The sequence below is a fragment of the Cornus florida genome, unplaced genomic scaffold (assembly GCF_030987335.1).
Source record: "Cornus florida cultivar Cherokee Brave unplaced genomic scaffold, ASM3098733v1 CherokeeBrave_3.0.0_Hap2_Chr11, whole genome shotgun sequence".
Lineage (NCBI taxonomy): Eukaryota > Viridiplantae > Streptophyta > Magnoliopsida > Cornales > Cornaceae > Cornus > Cornus florida.
The window spans coordinates 69,655,883-69,661,882 of NW_026775581.1; positions in this window are offsets into that span (position 1 = coordinate 69,655,883).

Here is a 6,000-nt window from a genome sequence, read left to right on the forward strand (position 1 = left end):
AATTTTGAATTCTAGGGTTTGGATTCGGCAAATTGGGGGTTTTTGCAATTTTTGGAGGTATGGATTTCTAATTCGCAATTTTCTTTGACTTTTGTGAGTTTTCTTATAAAAGTTGTTAACTTGTTTTCTAAATTATGAGTATTGTTTATGGTAATAGATAATTTTATGTATAATGAGCATGACAAGGTGTAATGTGTTGAAAGTGATAGAAATTGCTTGTATTATTTATTAATTTTGATTATATGCACTTGAATGCTTGAATGTCAAATACTATGTTATCAAAATTGTTAATTGAAAATTTATTAATTTAATTTTCCCAAAAGCATGCAAATGAGATATAGATGAATTGAATGGAATTGTTAACTTGACATGGTATGGTGATCAAAGCATGAAGCATTCATGCATTGCATTGGGCAAGAAAGGGAAAATTTGTTTTGAAATGAAATTAAATAATTTTGGGAAAATTGTTTTGGAAAGTGTTTGTGAAAACCGGACACCTAGGAGGCACCTAGTGGTCCGTGGTGTTAGTGTAGTCTAGAGAGGACTAGGGATTGAGTTAACTAGGCCAGATGAGACGCTTTGGAGGTGCCTTGTGGTCGTGGATAATTAGCCAATCCCGCTTTCGTGACGCCTTGGAGGTGCCTTAGATCGGATTACACTAATGGTTTGAAAGTTGAAAAGGTATTGTTTCAGAAACGGGGAGTGACATTGCATGGCATGGCACATCATTGGCATACTTGGTGCATTTGGTAGTTGGTTGATATATGTATGTTTGTTGATGATACAGTAGTTTTACTCGACTCCCGAGATATGATCTTGTTCTCATGCTTTCTATTCTCTATGTGGATTCACGGGGTCATAAGAGGTGTGTCTTAGGCACCTCCTATTGAGCGTTTAGCTCACCCTATTATTTAATATTTTTTTTAGGATACAGAAGGGAAGTGGCGGACGACGCTCCTCCACGGGTTTTGACGGGTTAGTGGACTGTTTTGACATATTTTATAGTTATGATCCCATCATTATTATTGTTATTATTATTGTCATTATTATTATTATTATTATTATGTATCCACATAGAAAGGATGATAGTGCCCTTAGTTGACTTCGGATTCAGATAAGGACCCGGTTAGCGATTCAGACTCTCGGGTTTGGGTTGTTACAAATTTGGTATCAGAGCCTTAGGCTCGAAAACCTAAGGACGATGGGTAGGGTTGACCTAAGTAAGACTTGAGTTGATTTAGAAGTATTGCATGTTAAAGTGTTTACTATATTAAAAAGCATGCCTACTTGTTACTTGCTTAAATGTTTCCGGCTTTGAAAGACATGCCTTCTTGCTAAGTGTTCACATGCTTATGGGATTAAATGTTAAAATATGTGTTACATGGCCATGTATGTGGAAAAACTATGTGATAATGATTGAAAGCATGTTATACTTGATAAGATGAAGAGTATGTGATACATGACGGTGGCAAGCAGTAGGCACGGTTGGTGCAGTTGTCTTTTATGATATTGTGACAAGGAAAGATCATGATATATGCAATCATGTTTCGTATAATATTGTAGGTTTCATACATTTCGTATATATATATATATATATATATATATATATATATATATATATATATATATATATGTATCTATATTATGTGTTTATGCGGTTGAGCATTGGGATGGTAGCTAGTATGGTAGAGTATTTGTCACGACATAGATGGTTGTGTAAGTTTTAACCTAAGTAGGAGAGGAGCTCGGTTACTCTAGGATGGTTGGGTGTCAGTTCTTATCGAACGAATGGCATGGACTTCTAGCTCGTGGATTGAGTTATTCAGTGTGTAGTCATCCTGATTTTTTCTTATTACATTTTGTGCAATGCTTAGGGTACGACTTTAGAATGGATTCATATTTCATGGCATGGTGTCTTTGTTGTGTGTGAGTCTCATGCATCAGTGGATGGGTTCCTATGATCGTAGAGGTTAGATGTGCGAGTGAGGGTTTCGAGGGAGAAAGGTATGACGTTAGGAGGTTAGTGTTTGTGACTTGGGTCACGGTTTGGTATGGAGTTTCTTTTCGAACCGGTCGTGGTAGGTGTAACAGAGGTTGGTTGAGTCACGAATGTGATCTATGGGTTGTAGGTGAGTGTCGAGAGTGTTCTGGTGTGTTCTAAGAAAGTGTATTGGCTACGGTTGGTTGAGAGGTGATTTCCATTCTGGGAAATTACGGGAGTGTGTCGCGGGTAATCGATTCTCGGTGGGTTGATTATATGGCTCGGTTGGCAAGCAGGATTATGTTGTTACGGTTGTTGAGAGAGTCTCGAGGTAGTGTATAGTAGTCAGTCTTAGCTATGTAATGCAAGGATGCATGGTAAAGCAGGTGGTATAGGGTCATTGAGGTGCCTAGTTGTTTGCGGATGAAATAATAGATGATGGGTACTGTGTTACTAAATGGATGGTGTTTTAGAAATTGGAAGCTGTGAACTAGAGTTGAAATTTTATGTTTCGTTCGGGGTACGAGGAGGTAGTGTTGGTTGTTTGAGGATCCAAAGAGATGGACTGACAATTGGAATGATTGGGACAAGGATGATCCCGTAGGTCTAGTTGGTAACCCCATTTAACTTTTTTAGAGGCCAAAGGTGTTTTGAGGAACAGTGAAGAGGTGAGGTAGTTACGTTGAACCTGAAGTATGAAGTTTTCTTGTTTAGACATGTAGATTGTCCTGGGAAGAGTGGTTCAAGTTGTGGGTTAAACGTTAATGATTAATGGCATCGTTGGTGGTATTGAAGTGACAGTTAGGTGTTGAGCATTCTGGGTTTTATGCTCATTTTTGTTTTTAGAATTTTGACGGCGTGGTATTACTGTATGGAGGTTCTTTTCTAGTGTTAGGTAGTGGTCGTTGTGGGGAGTATCGAGAGTAATGGCCATTTTCTTGTTATAATGGTGTTGTCTTAAGGATGTTGGAAGAAGAATTGCTTGTTAGTACTCGATGGTCTGGTAGGGTGATAGGTTTGAACTGATGTTTTAAATAAGTGGCAGTGAAGGTGTTATGGTGTGATGATTAGCGTTGATGAGCAAAATGGTTTCAGGTATGATCCGAATGTAGTTTAGGATTATAAATGTTGTCGTATGTTGTCAAGTAAGTGATGGGATTATGTGCTAATTGAGGCAATTGTGGTCAGTTTAGTCTTTAGAACCAGAGAAAGAGGTATTGCCATGTAGGCATCTTTTTCTTTTGAAGAGTCAGTGGGTTGTTGTGATTGAGGTCACGAATCTCGTGCACATGGTGATCGAGGTAGTGTCACCTAGTTAAGTAGAGATGAACTAAATGGTAAAATGTCATTTTATAACGTAGAGGTTATCGGTTAGGAGTGACTGATTCTTGGTAGAACGGGACATGGTGTTCGAAGGGTTGTGATTGTTTCTAGTGTTAGTATGTTGTGAGCATTGATGATCTTGTGTGATGGTTGTGTTATGAGTTGTATCTTAGTACTCGACGAATGGGTGGTAGGGATCTAGTTGGTTTTGATCAGCATAGGTGTTGCCGAGTAGCGTTTGCGAAGTCCTAGTGTTGATGGAGTATGACGGTCTGTTAGTAGCGAGGTTGCCTAGAATCAAGATCGTAGTCCCGTATGTATTTCTAGTTGGTTCTTCTCCTTATGTGTAGGGAGTTCATTCCATCTCAGGTAAGATTGGGTGTCCATGGTTAGACGATTCGTAAGTAGCGTGTGATAGGGTGTCGGGGGCATTCGAGTATGAGTTGTCAGTTTCTCGTAAGAGCGGGGTTTGTTACCCTTTTCATTTGTTCTAGTCTTGGCAAAGACGTTAGTTATTGTGAGCCTTATTCTCCATCTAGGAGTCATGTGCGTCTACGGATAGATAGACCTGTATGTGAGTTATTGTGTTATTAGGGTTCACCGGTAAAGGTTTGGTTGAAGGGTCGACTCACTCCCACGGAGGGAGATAAAGTCATTGGTTTTTAGTGGTGCTTGTTATGAGAATGGTCTTGATTAGTGGTGGGTGAGGCACGAGTTGTCTAATAGGGATTGTATGTTTTCAGTGTTTGGTACTATTGGTGATAGCTAGGGGATGTGTTGTGAATTGTAAGTTTAAAGATGATTAGATAATGTGATGTGAGTTACACACTCGAATGTTTTCATAGGCGTTTGATATGAGCAATGTCTTGAGGATAAATGTCGATGTCGCCGTAGAATTATGCGATTAGAGAAGGTGAATGTGGGATTTTGTTTAGGAATAATGGGAAAGATTGACTTTGGTTTTGCGATCTTAGGCATGAGATAGTCGAATTGTGTGGGTTGACTAGGTCAAAATTGAATTGAATGATGTTATGGAGTTGTCTACCTAGTATGGGTATTATGAGGAGATTAGAGAGCTCTTTTACTGGTTGATGATTGTGGTATTTGGTGCTATGTTGCTTTTTATTTGTTATGGGTTGTGTGTTCAAGGCATGGTTAGGATTTTAGAGCAGATATGTGACTGTATAGTCGTTAAGGTTATGTAAAGCGATGGATTAAGAGAGAGTGAATCTCATAGTTGTTTTGTGGATAGTGTGGAATCGTACTTGAGGTTTAGACTTAAGGATAGGAATGACGTCTGTGTTGAGATTGGATCGAGGATGAGAATGGCCTGGCCAACCATTTCTCTTGAATCAATCCTTCTTTAGCACGATGTCGGGTCAAAGGTCAATGATTGTTTCAACTTGCTAGGAACAGTGAGAGCACAGAATTGTGGGTTATGTTGGTGTGACAGTGTGGATTTAGGTGGTTGTCTCGGGTAACGAGGTGTATTAGGTAGGATCAAGTGTTCGATAGAGGTTTATGGTACGACCATTGATTATTGAGGATCTTGTTTTGAGGATTTGTGTCCTAGGTTCATGATAGTACGTTTTATTGTTTTGGTAACTCATGATTATATAGTTGTTGGGAGATTTGTTGTTTAATTATCTTGAGGTTGTTAAGTGTAATGATTGCCGAATGGTATGGTTGGTGGTTACTTGTACCGATATAAAGTGGTGTAGCTGGGTGTTAGATGGTAAGTGTTTGGTCTGACAGAGATGTGTAGATTAGAGTTGATCTTGCTTGTGAGATGGACATTGTTCCTTATCTGAGGTTTTGTGTGTCCTCTAAAGGATGAGTTGAGGTTGGATGTTGTCATATTCAGTGGTCTTGTGACTGTTATTTTTTCGAGCTTTGAAATCTTGTGTGGTAGTGTAGAGTAGACCGATGTCTATTTTGAGTTGGGTGTAGAATCCACTTGGTTTTGTGTTTTTATGTTATGAGTTGATGTCTTCCAATGAGGAGTGCCCAAAATAATGCACAACACCTTGAGTTTGGAAATTAGTGTCAAGTGGGTATCATACTTTAAATTTATAAACCGCTTAACACCTATACCCTATAGTATGAGTGAGAAGGGATCGTCCTAAAGGATTGAGGCTCGTATTAGGTTGAGAAATCAAGATTAGGGTTAGTAGGTTGAGTGATCAAAGTAGTGGTTGGTTGGTTGAATTACACTAGATGCAAATTAAACTAAAGTAAACAATAATGCAATAAGGAGATAAAAGAGAGGGAGATCTTGGGGTTTAGAGATCACCACGAAGCATACTTTTCTACACCTTTAATGAATGATTAATGAGGGGAAAAACATGTATTGCAACAAAGAGTGTGTGTGTGGTTGTTTCAATAAGCATAGATGACAAATTAAGCATATATTGTCTAAACAATATGGTGGATAGCACAACATATCAAATTAAGCCATTAATCCCTTCTTTAAGCTCACAACCAAACACATCCCAAGGTTAGAAATAAATGTTACTTGCTTTCATAAGTATGGAACATCAACAACAAGCATGGATTGTCCTTCCATTTAACATCTAAACTACAACTACACTACAATTAAGCTAATAACATGAAATTAAACTAATTAAACTAAGGGAGAGGTATAATCCATCAAGAAATGAGTATGAACCATTAAATAAACCATAAGAACATGCCAT